Genomic DNA, 14,236 nt, shown 5'->3' on the forward strand with positions numbered 1-14,236 from the left:
GTTTATAAAAACAATGGGTTGAGTTTATGAAGTTGTCACCGGTGGTTAATATTCATTTTGTTTCTCAAATACGCTACCGCTTAAGACTTGGGATTTGCATTAGTACCGAAAAAAAAATATAGTTTCAACATTTAAAATAAACCATAACATCTTAATGTGGAACCCATCTCACTGCTCATTGTGTTGGAGTTGGAGGTGAATTCGTAAAAGACTAATAATATTTGGATGTGTCAACATTTGAAAATTAGAACTGTTGTTTATTTTTTATTTTTTATTTCAACTAACAAGCTTTCGTCATAGAGACTAGTTTTGGCGTTAAACAACTATACAGTGCATTGTATATTTTTTACAAATTATGATCATTTTATGTAATATTGATTGTACCATTTGCTGATCAAAATATCCAACAGTTAATATTTATCTTATATTAGTCATATTAATCAATAATTTTTTTCATTTATCAAACACTATGTATCTAGATGATGTTATAAATTATCAAAATTATGATCTATAACATAGATCTAAGTCCTATAATTTTTTTTTGAAGAAAATTAACATGAATGTAATGTAAACGATAACATTAGGAGCTCAAACTTAAGTCTCCTGATTTAAACCGGTTGTGCTTAGGATTGGGTGGGTGGGTGGATGGGGTTAAGAATCCATAAGTGGACTATCAAGTACTATGGGTTTAAGTGGTATTTCAACATAGTTGTTACAATGGGTAGAAGTTCTTTAGCGATCATTGACTTTTAAAGTTAGAGGTTGAGTGGGTAACATAAACAAGTGGACATAAACCCCTTTCTACATTCTTATTATTGCTTTTACTGTACATCCATATTATTACTCTACCACAAACCATTTAACAACACTACACTCCATTTTATATGGCCATTTAATTATAATAAATAAGGAGTGAAAATATGTCGAAACATTATTATAAAGTTTGAAGGTTTTATGCTCTTCGTAAAAAAAAAAAAGATTTATTTAAGCTATACAAATTATTAATTGTAAAATTTAAGTTTTTGATGGGATATAATTCATTCATTAGGGCCATTTGGCGTCCTACAAATTAGAAAAGATACCCATAAAATCATTCAAAAGCCCACTAAAAAATTCGAAAGAGTAGCCTTGTTAAGCAATCAAATTTAGTAGTGTAGTACATGATACAATGATGATGACATTAGATTCTGGAATTCTAGATCCTTAGCTAAGTCATCATAACCACAAAAATAATAAAATTGAAAGTGAATATTAAGCATAGGCAAAAAGGGGTATTTCCACGTCATGGTGCGATTAATGTCATCTGTTGGAAAAAATAGGGTTTATGTTGGAGATTTGGATACAATTTGGATCGTATAAATATTTTCCGAACTGATATTTTTATCATCTGCCTAGGTTGCAAGAAAGTAAACATAGGATAATCCAAGAAGACACGATTCTAGACAAAGAAATCATAAGCCAAATTGCGAGAAAGATTCTGTGTTTGTTTGAAGAAAACGAGAGCTAATAATTTTTGTGTCTCTCTTCTTAAAGAGAAGAACCGTTTATATAATAAACGAGATTAAGGTTTCTCTTAGGGTTAACCGTAATATGTTGCTTTGGAAGCAAGCCAAGAAATCCGAAATTTAATGAGGATTCAGGGTTTCCAAAACTAACGAATTTCGTTAGTTTTACCATAATCACCCTCAAGAATTTGAATTTCCAACTATGGTCCCATAAGTAAAATTCGGAGAATTTGAATTTCCCACCCCGCCCGGTGACCTGGCAGCGGAACCCCAGCCAGGTGTAACGCCCAGTTCATGTTATGTATTTATTCATAATTTATTCATTTTTGTATAGAAAATCGACGAGCTGGAGGCCCCAAACTTGTCGAGTAGAGATGGATTGGGACACGGGTTATGAAGTCTACTCGATGAATTGAGAAGCCTTGACTCGACGAGTAGGCTGGCAAAATGGAACCCTAATTTTCAGGATTTTGCACCATATTTAAACACCTTAACCCACATAAGTTGATCTCATGTACAACCTCCATTGTCCCAAACCCTAGCCACGAAACCCTAATTCACTTTTGATAGTTTTGAGCCAATTTTTATGCATTCTTTGTGATTTTGAAGAAGAAAAAGATACTTGGAGAAGAAGCAAGGACGTGTAGGAGGAGAGTAGATCCTGAAGTTGAGCTTCGTTTCTGGTTCATCTGAGGTATAAAAGCTCCTACCTTGCCATAGTATGTTTAGATCTAGTTATAGGATGTTTTCTCCATGTTTTGGTCCAAGAATGTTGGTTTTTGGGATTTGGACGTCCCATGTGGGCAAACCCTTCAGATCTAGGGTTTTTATGGGACTTCATGGCATAAAGGTGCCAACTTTATGACCATGGAAGTCTCATGCAACTTGTGGACCATCTTTTTGGCCTTTTGAGCCAAGTAGACCATGCCTGCAAGTAAAGATAGGAACTTTACGTGACCAAACTGTCCCTAGAGTCCATATCTATGACCCATTAGCTTATCTTGAACTTTTAATGGCCTTTAGAGTTGAATCTAAGCCATTTTGAGTTAGGGTTAGAGCTCATTTCTTCTAGGATGTCTTAATGGGTAAAGTGGGAAACTTTACCCTCCTAGATGTGTATTTGACCTAGATCTGGAATGTAGGACTTAGATTCGATGAATGATGGCTTTGTTGGATAAGATGTCTAAGTCCATAACTATTTCGGGCTTGTACTTGACCCGACCCGGCATGGTCCATTTGGGTTGCATGGCACCATGCAATTGGATAGACTAAATGAGAGAAATAACACTTGGAGATTATTAATATATTATAAGTTCTAATATATTAATAATATTATTTAATTAGTTGATCAAAGAATTAATTTGGAATTAATTAAGTGATCAAAGGATAACTAATTAAATATATGGGTTGGTTATGTAAATCATCCATATCTTGTATAGTGGGCTAAAAGGCTCCATGGATTATCAAGTTGGGTTCTACCCATAGGATGCTCCATGGATGCTCCATGGGAGTTACAAACCCATGGGTCATGGAAATGAAGAGTCATGACACATTAGGGTTTACATGGTGTAACCCTAGATGTGTCAACACTATATAAAGATCCCATTCTCCACCAAAATCGGTTAGACATGAGAAACTAGAGGGCTTGGCCGATTTTGAGAAGTGTGTATTATCTCAAGAGTCTTTCCAAGAGCATTTGGTGTTGTGTGAAGCATTTGAGGCATCACACTTGGGGTGCTAGGCTCACAAGGTTTCAAGGAACACAAGCAACAACAAGGTAAGTTATTCTATCTATGATTCAAGTTAAAATTGTTCCCCATGTATGCTAGATAGGAATATAACCTTGGAATTCAACTTTGCATGATAATTAGACAAACATAGATCCAAGGTTATTAGGGTTGCATGTACACTTAGGAAGTGTTAGAATGCTCAAAACCCATCAGGCTTAATATATTAAGAAAGCTTAACAGACTGAAGTACTCGACGAGTTCATAGAGGAACTCGACGAGTTGGGTCGAAGTGTCTCGATTCTATAGAAAGACGGACTCGACTAGCTAAGTTGGAAAGTCCTGATTCGGTTGATAGGAGGAACTCGACGAGTTCGTAAAAGAACACGACGAGTTGGATTGCAATTTTAGGGTTTTATGATTTATGGAACTCGGTGACTTGATGGACCAACTCAGTGAGTTGAGTCAACCTAGAATGTTGACTTTGACTTTGACCTTGACCAAAGTTGACCCTTAAGGGGTTATAAGTATGGAAGGGGAATTAAAGGAAATCTTTTATGTGTAGGAGTTTGAATGGGGTGATTTCAGAGTCGGTGACTGTTCAACTCGTTTACAACATTTGGAGTGAGTTACCTTCTAGTAAAAGTGGGTCGAAAGCACCAATGATGGTCCACTAGTAGTTGATTATAGTATAGATGATTGTCTTTGTGATAATTGTCTAGTATGCCACTATCTGTTATGATTTATGTGCTAGTATGCTATGATATTATGTGATAGTGGTAGGAGGGTAGGGATAGACCCCATTACCGGTCAAAAAGACCGAAGGGGTAAGCCAACACCCAAATATATTAGGCAATATGTCACTTATGTGTTTGTATACTAGGATGATATATGGTAGTGATAAGGGGTAGGCTAGCACCCAGATATGGTAGGCAGTTACCAGTTGAAAGAGACCGAAGGGGTTGGCCAGCACCCTGATATGATATGTTGTTACCTGTTGAAAGAGACCGAAGGGGTAGGCCAGCACCCGGATATGCTAGGTAGTATGTTATTGTATGTTATGTGGTATGATGGGGGAACTCACTTAAGCTTTGTGCTTACAGTTTTCAGTTTTGATTTCAGGTACTTCTTCTTCGAAAGGAAAGGAGCTGGAATGATTGAAGCACATCACACCATGATTTTCGCACCAGAGATCTTTGGGAGTTATACTCTGATGTTGTGTTTATCATGACATGTTTTGACTATTGATACATTGGTTTTGATATGAGTTGATACTATGGATGCTTCCAGAAAAATGGTTTTATAATTATTAAATTAAAAATCAAATTTTTGGTGTTAAATTTTAGGATGTTACAAGTTGGTATCAGAGCCTTGGTTTGAGAGATTCAGACACACCTTTGGGGATGTTTGGACTCAAATCGAGGGTTTGAGAAATATTTACAATGAAAATAATTTAAAAACAAAATTAAAGTTAAGAATTTTGAGAAAGAACAAGGAGTGTGATGCGTTCAACTGGTCAAGCTCTAGTAAGTTTTCCCCAAGATGCCCATACATGTTTGCTATGATATATGATATGATTATGAGAACTGCATGCTAGATTAGGGCTAAGGATCTAGGAAGGATTCCTTATATGCCTACTGTATGTGTATGAGAACTGCATGCTAGATTAGGTCTAACGATCTAGGAAGATGCCTTATGTGCTTGATGTATGTGCTTATTGAACTGCATGATAGTACTTACTAGTCAGTGACATGACAACCTAATTAGGATATGCTTGGTTTTGGTTACTCAATGCCCGGATGCTTCTTGCTTTGTGCTTATAGGAGTCCTAATTATCTTTAAATAGATAGTAAACGAATACGTTAAGTTACATATTACGAGGACTAAATAATATCAGAAGGTTACCTCTAACCCTATTCCGCAGCTCTTTTCTGAGTCCAACCGTTATAGGGTCGGATCTCTCATTCGAAAAATTATCTCGTTTTAGTAATATGTAATGGTATTCGCGAGCTAGTTAGGGAGAGATAACAACAACTTCTTATGCAGAAGATGGCGGAGAGTGGGTCGAAGATACCCTAGGGTAAGCCTAAGATGAGATTAGTGCAGCGAGCCGTAGTAGTGAAAAGGACTTGGTGGAGTCAAGGCAATTCTTAAGGAAAGTACAGATAGATGTGGAAGGTAGTATGGGCCCGTACTACTGAAAGCAGAGGATATGTACTCGAATCAAGGAGTGTCAAGATTAAACCAAGGAAATTGTAGTGAGCAAGAGGTCTCTCGATATTATGTATGAATCTGATGATTGTGTGGTTAGTTTCAGAATGGTGATGACACATTACGGAGCAAGAGGTTCAGGGTATGGGTCAGGTTCAAGTATAGGTTCCGAGCCAGTTGATGACGGATTATGCGAGTTCATTGAATCCGATATTACAAGAGGCATCCTTGAGGCGATCCTGGTAATTTTCGAGTCGATCAAGGAAGGTATCATTAAGCTGATAGAGGATCGCCTAAGGGCATTCAGGAGTGACATGGCACCTGGCCAGTCAGGGACTTGCACACTCTCCTTCAAGGATTTCAGGGGATGAGGGGCGCCAGAATTCAGCGGGGTGAAGGACCCCATTATGTCGTGATGATGGATCGCAGACATTGATTCTGCACAGGTGACGAGCTTCTTCCTTGAGCGGTCGATGGTCAGGTCTACGACTGGTTGTTTGAAAGAGTGGGCTAGGGACTTGTGGGAGGAAGTCAGTGATACGTTGGGAGCCCCATCCATTGAGGCTATGACCTGGTCGGACATTGTCACCAGATTTCGAGCAGAGTTCGCACCAGCTGTGGAGATTCAGTAGCTAGCCAGGGAGTTTTTGGATATGGGACAGACTACTGAGTCAGTAGCGGAGATTACCACCAAGTTCCCGGAGAGGGCCTTACTGGTGCCTCGGTACGCGGGTGATGAGGAGATCAAGAAAACTCGGTACCATGATATGTTGAGAGCTAACATTCAGAAATATGCCAGCTACTCGACATGTCTGACCTTTGATGATATGATATCGAGGGTGAAGGAGAGGGAGATTGATATAGAGCACATCAAGAACAAGAAGGCGTATATTCGGCAGATGACTAGGGTTTCTGGCAAGAAACCCAAGAGATTCGACTCGTGGTCGATGGGCCAGCAGGGCCGGAGCCGCTATGGGAAATGCGGCAAGATACATGAGGGAATTTGCAGGTTAGGGGGATCAGGCTGCTATAAGTGTGATAAGCTTGGGAACTTTGGCAGGGATTGTACTGCCCCTACCCCTACCATTCAGACATCTGACCTGATTTTCTTCCATTGTAATCAGAAGGGCCATAAAAAGGCCAACTGCCCGAGATTGGTATCAGGAGCTCCAGTAACGGCGCCAGCTCCAACGACCATGTGGATCACGGATGGCCAACAGGGAAAGACGGATGCTCCAGTGGTAAGGAACCAAGCCTTCCAGCTGATAGCCGAGGAGGCACATGCCACATCGGATATGGTGACGAGTATGTTTTCTCTTCCCTAACTTTTATTACATGTCAGTTTTGATATTTATATTCTATGTGTTTGTTTTACGATCGTTCCATATGAACGACATCCCAGTACATGTATTATTTGACTCGGGGGCTACCCAATCATTCGTATCTGTTGCAATCTGCAAGGGGTTTGATGAGTCTTCATGCATGTTGGATTGTCCTTTAGAGGTCGAGATTGTAGACGACTGATCCGTCTGGGCATCAGAGGTTTACAGAGATTCTGTCCTAAGGATGTATGACGAGCGTTACCTCGTGGATTTGGTTCCCATTCCTTTACGTGGGAACAAGGTCATCGTAGGCATGAATTGGTTGAGACCTAATGGGGTGGTGATCGATTATGAGCAGTAGTTGGTTCGTGTGAGGACCCCAAGTGGGGAGAGTTGGTGATTCAAGGAGAGAGGCCGCAGCATGGACCAACCTTGTGCTCTGCAGTGAGTGTTAGGCATTACCTTCAGCAGGGTTGCATAGGTTATGTCACCTATGTTATGGATACCCAGGAAGGGGGTAAGGTGACCATGAGTGATGTGCTAGTTGTGCGGGAGTATTCGAATGTGTTCCCAGAGGAGTTGACTGGGATACCTCCGGAGAGACAGGTGAAGTTCAGTATTGACCTAGTTCCTGCTGCGACACCAATAGGCAAGGCACCATATCAGGTTGCCACTACCAAGATGCATGAGTTTTCTACACAGCTACAGGAGCTGTTAGACAAGGGTTTTATCAGGCCAAGCAGTTCTCCTTGGGGAGCCCCAATTCTTTTTGTGAAGAAGAAGGACGGGTCACATCATATGTGTATAGACTACCGGGAGTTGAACAAGGTAACAGTGAAGAACCGTTACCCACTCCCGAGGATTAACGATCTCTTCGACCAGCTCCAGGGGGCATCTTGGTTATCCAAGATCGATTTGTGTTCAGGAAATCACCAGATGAGAGTTGGAGATGAGGATGTACAGAAGACTACTTTCCGAACTCGCTATGGTCATTATGAGTTCGTGGTGATGCCCTTTGGGCTCACCAATGCTCCTGCTGCGTTCATGGACCTCATGAACCGTGTATGCAGACCGATGCTGGATCGGTCGGTGATAGTCTTTGTTGATGATATCTTGGTTTACTCCAAGACGCAGGAGCAGCATGAGGAGCACTTGCGAGAAGTGTTTCATACCTTGAGGAGGAAGAGCTTGTACGCCAAGTTCTCCAAGTGCGAGTTTTGGTTGCGCGAGGTGCAGTTCTTAGGGCATCTTGTCAACCAGAACAATATTCTGGTCGACCTAGCCAAGGTGGAGGTCGTGATGAGATGGTAGGTTCTGATGTCTCCATCTGAGATTTAGAGCTTCGTCGGTTTAGCAGGATATTATCGAAGATTCATTCAGGATTTCTGCAAGATAGCGGTACCCCTGACCCGGATGACGAAGAAGGTTGTTGTCATTTGCTAGGGGTCTAACCAGAAGGTAGCATTCGATACTTTAAGGCAGAGGTTGTGCGAGGCGCCGATCTTAGCGTTTAGGATTTTTTAGTATATCGTGATGCGTCCATCTCGGGTTTGGGTGCAGTGTTGATGTAGAGGGGGCACGTGATCACCTACGCATCGAGGCAGCTGAAGCCTCACGAGGCGAATTACCCGACACACGACTTGGAGTTGGGGGCGGTTGTTTTGCCCTCAATATTTGGCGACACTACCTCTATGTGGTCTGTTATACCATTTACACAGATCACAAGTGTTTGAGGTACTTGATGGACCAGCCAAATTTAAACATGAGACATCGACGATGGTTGGACGTGGCGAAGGATTACGATTGCGAGATCCTCTACCACTCGGGGATGCCCAATGTTGTGGCCGATGCACTTAGCCGCAAGGCATTCACGTCCCCGATTAGAGACATCTGCCTGAGGATGACACTAGTGACTCCGCTTTTGGAGCAGATCAGGGAGGCCTAGCAGGACGCTATGAAGGAGGAACATAGGAAGAGTGAGCGTATCGTGGGTCAGATTTCCTCCTTCGACTATGATAGCCATGGACTGTTGACACTCCACCGCAAAGTGCGAGTACCGTACACGGGCTATGTGCGCCAAATCCTGGTGGAGGAAGTGCACAAATCCAGATTTTCCATCCATCTCGGGGCGACGAAGATGTATAGAGATCTTCGTCCTGATTACTAGTGACCCTGCATGAAGCAGGATGTAGCCTGGTATGTCGAGAGGTGTTTAACATGCAGGAAGGTCAAGGACGAACACTAGAGACCTCACGGTAAGACGCAACCGTTGGATATTCCTGTGTGGAAATGGGATGATATTACTATGGATTTCATCACGAAGCTTCCCACGACCGCATGAGGAGTGGATTCGATTTGGATCATCATGGATCGGTTGACCAAGAGTGCCCATTTCATTCCGATTCACGAGAGCATTTAGGCTGAGAAGTTGGCTGAAATCTACATCAGGGAGGTAATAGATTGATATGGGGTGCCGGTTTCTGTGATTTCTGACCGAGATGTGCGGTTCGCTTCCAAGTTCTGGAAGAAATTTCATGACTAGTTGGGTACTCGTTTACACTTCAGCACGACTTTCACCCGCAGACGGATGGTCAGAGCGAGCAGACCATCCAGACCTTGGAGGATATGCTATGGGCATGCGTTCTAGACTTCGGTGGTAGTTGGGATACCTAACTTCCCTTGGCATAGTTTTCCTACAATAATAGCTACCATGCCAACATCGACCGTCACCCGTTGAGATGCTTTATGGGAGGAAGTGCAGAACCCCGATATGCTAGGGTGAGGTTGGATAGAGGGTCATGAGGAGTACCGAAGTGGTACTCATGACCACATAGAAGATCTAGCAGGTCCGGAGTAGGCTCCATACTGCTTATATTCGACAGAAAAGCTATACCGACAGACTCTGGTCAGACCTAAAGTTTCAGGTACGAGATATGATCCTCCTGAAGGCGTCACATCGGAAAGGTGTCATCCGGTTCAAGAAGCGGGGTAAGTTGGGCCCCAGATACATCGGCCCGTTCAGGGTATTGGCCCGGGTTGGCCAAGTTACATATCGACTGGATCTGCCAGTCGAGCTTAGTCAAATCCATAACACTTTTCATGTCTCCCATCCACATAAGTGTTTTGTGGATGACTCTGCAGTTGTGCCTTTAGAGGATATTCAAGTGGATGACAGCCTGAACTACATCGAGATATCAGTAGCCATTCTCGATAGAAAGAGGAAGGATCTGAGGAACAAGAGAGTAGAGTTGGTAAAGGTGCAGTTTCAACACAGCAAGAGCTCAGAATGGATGTGAAAGTCGGAGGATGAGATGAGGGAGCACTACCTAGAGCTATTTACAACCGTAGTAGACTTCGAGGAAGAAGTATGAGATAAGTGGGGGAGATATGTAATGCTCGGTTCCTAGTATGTATTTAATTCATAATTTATTCATTTTTTTATATAAATTCGACGAGTTGGAGGCCCCAACCTCATCGAGTAGAGATGGATTGGGACGCGGGTTACGAAGTCTACTCGATGAGTTGAGAAGCCTCAACTCGACGAGTAGGCTGGCAGAATGAAACCCTAATTTTCAGGGATTTGCACCCTATTTAAACACCTTAACCCCCATAAGTTGGCCTCATTTACAGCCTCCAATGTCCCAAACCCTAGCCACGAAACCCTAATTCACTGTTGAATGTTTTGAGCCAATTTTTGTGCTTTCTTTGTGATTTTGAAGAAGAAGATATTTGAAGAAGGAGAAAGGACGTGTAGGAGGAGAGTAGATCTAGAAGTTGAGCTTCATTTCTTGTTCATCTGAGGTATCAAGCTCCTACGTTGCCTATAGTATGCTTAGATCTAGTTTTAGGATGTTCTCTCCATGTTTTGGTCCAAGAATGTTGGTTTTTGGGATTTGGACGTCCCATGTGGTCAAACCCTTCAGATATAGGGTCTTTAGGGGACTTCATGGCATAAAGGTGCCAACTTTATGGCGATGGAAGTCCCATGCAGCTTGTGGACCATCTTTTTGGCCTTTTGAGCTAAGTACACCATGCATGCAAGTAACGATAAGAACTTTACATGACCAAACTATACCTAGAGCCCAGATCTATAACCCCTTGGATAATCTTGAAGTTTTGATGACTTTTAGAGTTGAATCTAAGCCATTTTGAGTTAGGGTTAGGGCTCATTTCTTCTAGGAGAGGTCTTAATGGGTAAATTTAGAAACTTTACCCTCCTAGATGTGTATTCAACCTAGATCTGGAATGTGGGACTTAGATTCGATGAATGATGGCTTAATAGATTAAGAAAGCTTAACAGACTGAAGAACTCGACGAATTCATAGAGGAACTCGACGAGTTGGGTCGAAATGTCTCGATTCTATAGAAAGACGGACTCGACGAGGTGAGTTGGAAAGTCCCGATTCGGTTGATAGGAGGAACTCGACTATTTCGTGAAAGAACTGGAAGAGTTGGATCGCGACTTCAGGGTTATGATTTATGGAAATCGGTGAGTTGATGGACCAATTCGGTGAGTTGAGTCAAACCAAAATGTTGACTTTAACCAGGGTGTTGACTTATAATTTGACCTTGACCAAAGTTGAACTTTAAGGGGTTATGAGTATGAAAGGGGAATTAACAAAAATCTTTTATGTGTAGGAGTTTGAGTGGGGTAATTTCAGAGTCGGGGACTGTTCAACTACTTTACAACATTTGAGGTGATTTACATTCCAGTAGAAGTAGGTCGAAGGCACCAATGTCGGCCCACTAGTAGTTGTTTATAGTAGAGATGATTGTCTTTGTAATAATTGTTTGGTATGCCACTATCTATTATGCTTTGTGTGCTAGTATGCTATGATATTATGTGATAGTGGTAGGAGGGTTGGGATAGACCAAGTTACCGATCGAAAGGACCGAAGGGGTAGGTCAGCACCCAGATATGCTAGGCAGAATGTGACTTATGTGTTTATGTACTAGGATGATATGTGATAGTGATAGGGGTGAAATAGTCCCTGTTACCAATTGAAAGAGACCGGAGGGTAGGCCAACACCCAGATATGTTAGGCAATTACCGGTTGAAAGAGACCAAAGGGGTAGGCCAACACCCTGATATGCTAGGTAGTTACCGGTTGAAAGAGATCAAAAGAGTAGACCAGCACCCGGATATGCTAAGCAGTATGTTATTGTATGGTAAGTGGTACGATTGGGGAACTCACTAAGCTTTGAGCTTATAGTTTTCAGTTTTGGTTTCAGGTACTTCTTCTTCGAAAGGAAAGGAGCCGGCATGATTGCAGCGCATCACACCATGATTTCCACACCAGAGATCTTTAGGAGTTATACTCTGATGTTGTTTTATCATGACATGTTTTGACTATTGATACATTGGTTTTGATATGTGTTGATACTATAGATGTTTTCAGACAAATGGTTTTATAATTATTAAATTAAAAATGAAATTTTTGGTCTTAGATTTTGGGATCTTACACCAGGGGCTCTGCCCCTTAGACCCTGCTAGGAGCGCTGCCCCTAGACCACGCCAAAGAGGCGCTTCCCCTTTGGTAACACCGGACCCTGGGGCATTGCCCCCGGACCCCTAACTTGTCATCGAAACGAATTCTAATTCGATATCATACATGTGTGTAGTCCGCACAAACCTGTACATATATTAGAGTACAAATTATGAAGCCCCTTAGCTCACATGCTAGTTCCAATTACATACAATGACAATGTGACACTAAAATCACCAAGAATCCTCCCCCATTTTATTGTAAACCTTGAACAAACATAACCTTATCAAAACAAACCAAACTAGTACATAATCAAAATATCAAAACAATTGAATTTCCACTTAGTATCATACACTTGCAAATACTCGAGAATCAGGGTGTTCTACGAATTGAACCCGTCAACCCATTTGAATAACAAAAAGTAAAATACATACTAGTTTATTGATTTCTAGCAAAATACAACTTGTCACTATTATAAAGTCGTGTGTCCCAATCCTCTCATGATTGTATCAAGGTCAAGCCCACAACCTATTGAAATGCGGCTTAACTTCACAATCATGTAGGTAATTCCTTTCCATGTATCTACACATACATTTATCAAAGGAATTATTAAAAAGTTAAACTTTAGCCTGGCTAACTTGTAGAATCAAACACATGCCTGGGATGAATAGTTCATGTGTTCCAATCTATAAGTATGAGCTTTCCACCTTGAATTCAACTCCTAACATTATATTAGGAGATAACTGTGTGTCTCATCATTACAAAATTAAATGGACTTTAATCCCATCCTGATCATAGACTTGTGCACTAAGTCCCTTGTCAGTCCTTTAGTTAAGTGATCTGCCAAATTTTGTTTCGATTTCACAAACTCAACTGAATTTAGACCATTCATGATTAGTTCTCTAATCATACTATCTCTAACACCTACGTGTCTAGAATTGCCATTATAAACTTGGCTATATACCTTAGCCAAACCGGATGCACTATAATAAAGGATAGAAATAGGTGTTATCTGTCACACCCCGCTAAAGCAGAAACATAAGGCGGGTACCGATGTCTTTTTCCCTAAGATAAAGGACAAGAAAAATTATTTGAAAATCGTTTTATGGTGTCAATGCAGTTTACAACCTTTTATAGAGGTCAAAGGGACATCCTATTTTAAGTTTTAACCTAAAGGTGGAAACAATGTTAAGCTAAATCGTAGCGTAGTAATAAGGTCTCACGTATGGGTTAAACCTCCGTGTCTCCTCGTGAGTCAAATCTGGAATGTCCGACAATGGTATCCAAGTGATTACTTAGTGGCGACTCATCTACCTCCTTACGCGATGCTCCAAGTATCATTTGTGTCGGTATCGAAACACTTTTTCTTAGTTGTACCTCTAGTACGAAGACGATGAAGGGGTATTGAGGAATAATTGATATAGGTTTCAACTTATGATTATTACTAGTGTATATCTAGCTACTAACCTTACATCTACAGTCAATAGCTACCAAGGGATACCCATTCTCAGTACTAAGTGCATTGCTCCTAGAGTGGCTAGTGCTATAACCTAGCACTCGATAAGGGATAAGAGTATTTCTAAATAAGGCATTGTTATAAAAGTGCACTTAGTTTCTAATTGTATCTAGATGAATGCCTATAATATGCAATGCCCATATGCACACCGTAAAATTTTGTTTTTCAAAAGTTTAAGTTGAAAATTGTTTTGAACATAATTCTACAATAACCGTTTCCAGCCTCGTATTAATTTTCCTTAATTAAGCATAGGTGGCCAGGCTATACTTAATTATAGTCCAATAATGCGTACTCGAATTAGTTATACCAGTAGTATGTCCTATATTTTAAAAAATGTTTTGAAATTTTTTTGGCTATAGTTGTGGTTCTCCAAAGGAAAACCAGTATTCTCTATAACCTTCGGCTCTGATACCATTTCTGTCACACCCCGCTAAAGTGGAAACACAAGGTGTGACTGTATAAAGGGTTT

This window comes from Lactuca sativa, chromosome 4 (genome assembly GCF_002870075.4).
Source record: "Lactuca sativa cultivar Salinas chromosome 4, Lsat_Salinas_v11, whole genome shotgun sequence".
Lineage (NCBI taxonomy): Eukaryota > Viridiplantae > Streptophyta > Magnoliopsida > Asterales > Asteraceae > Lactuca > Lactuca sativa.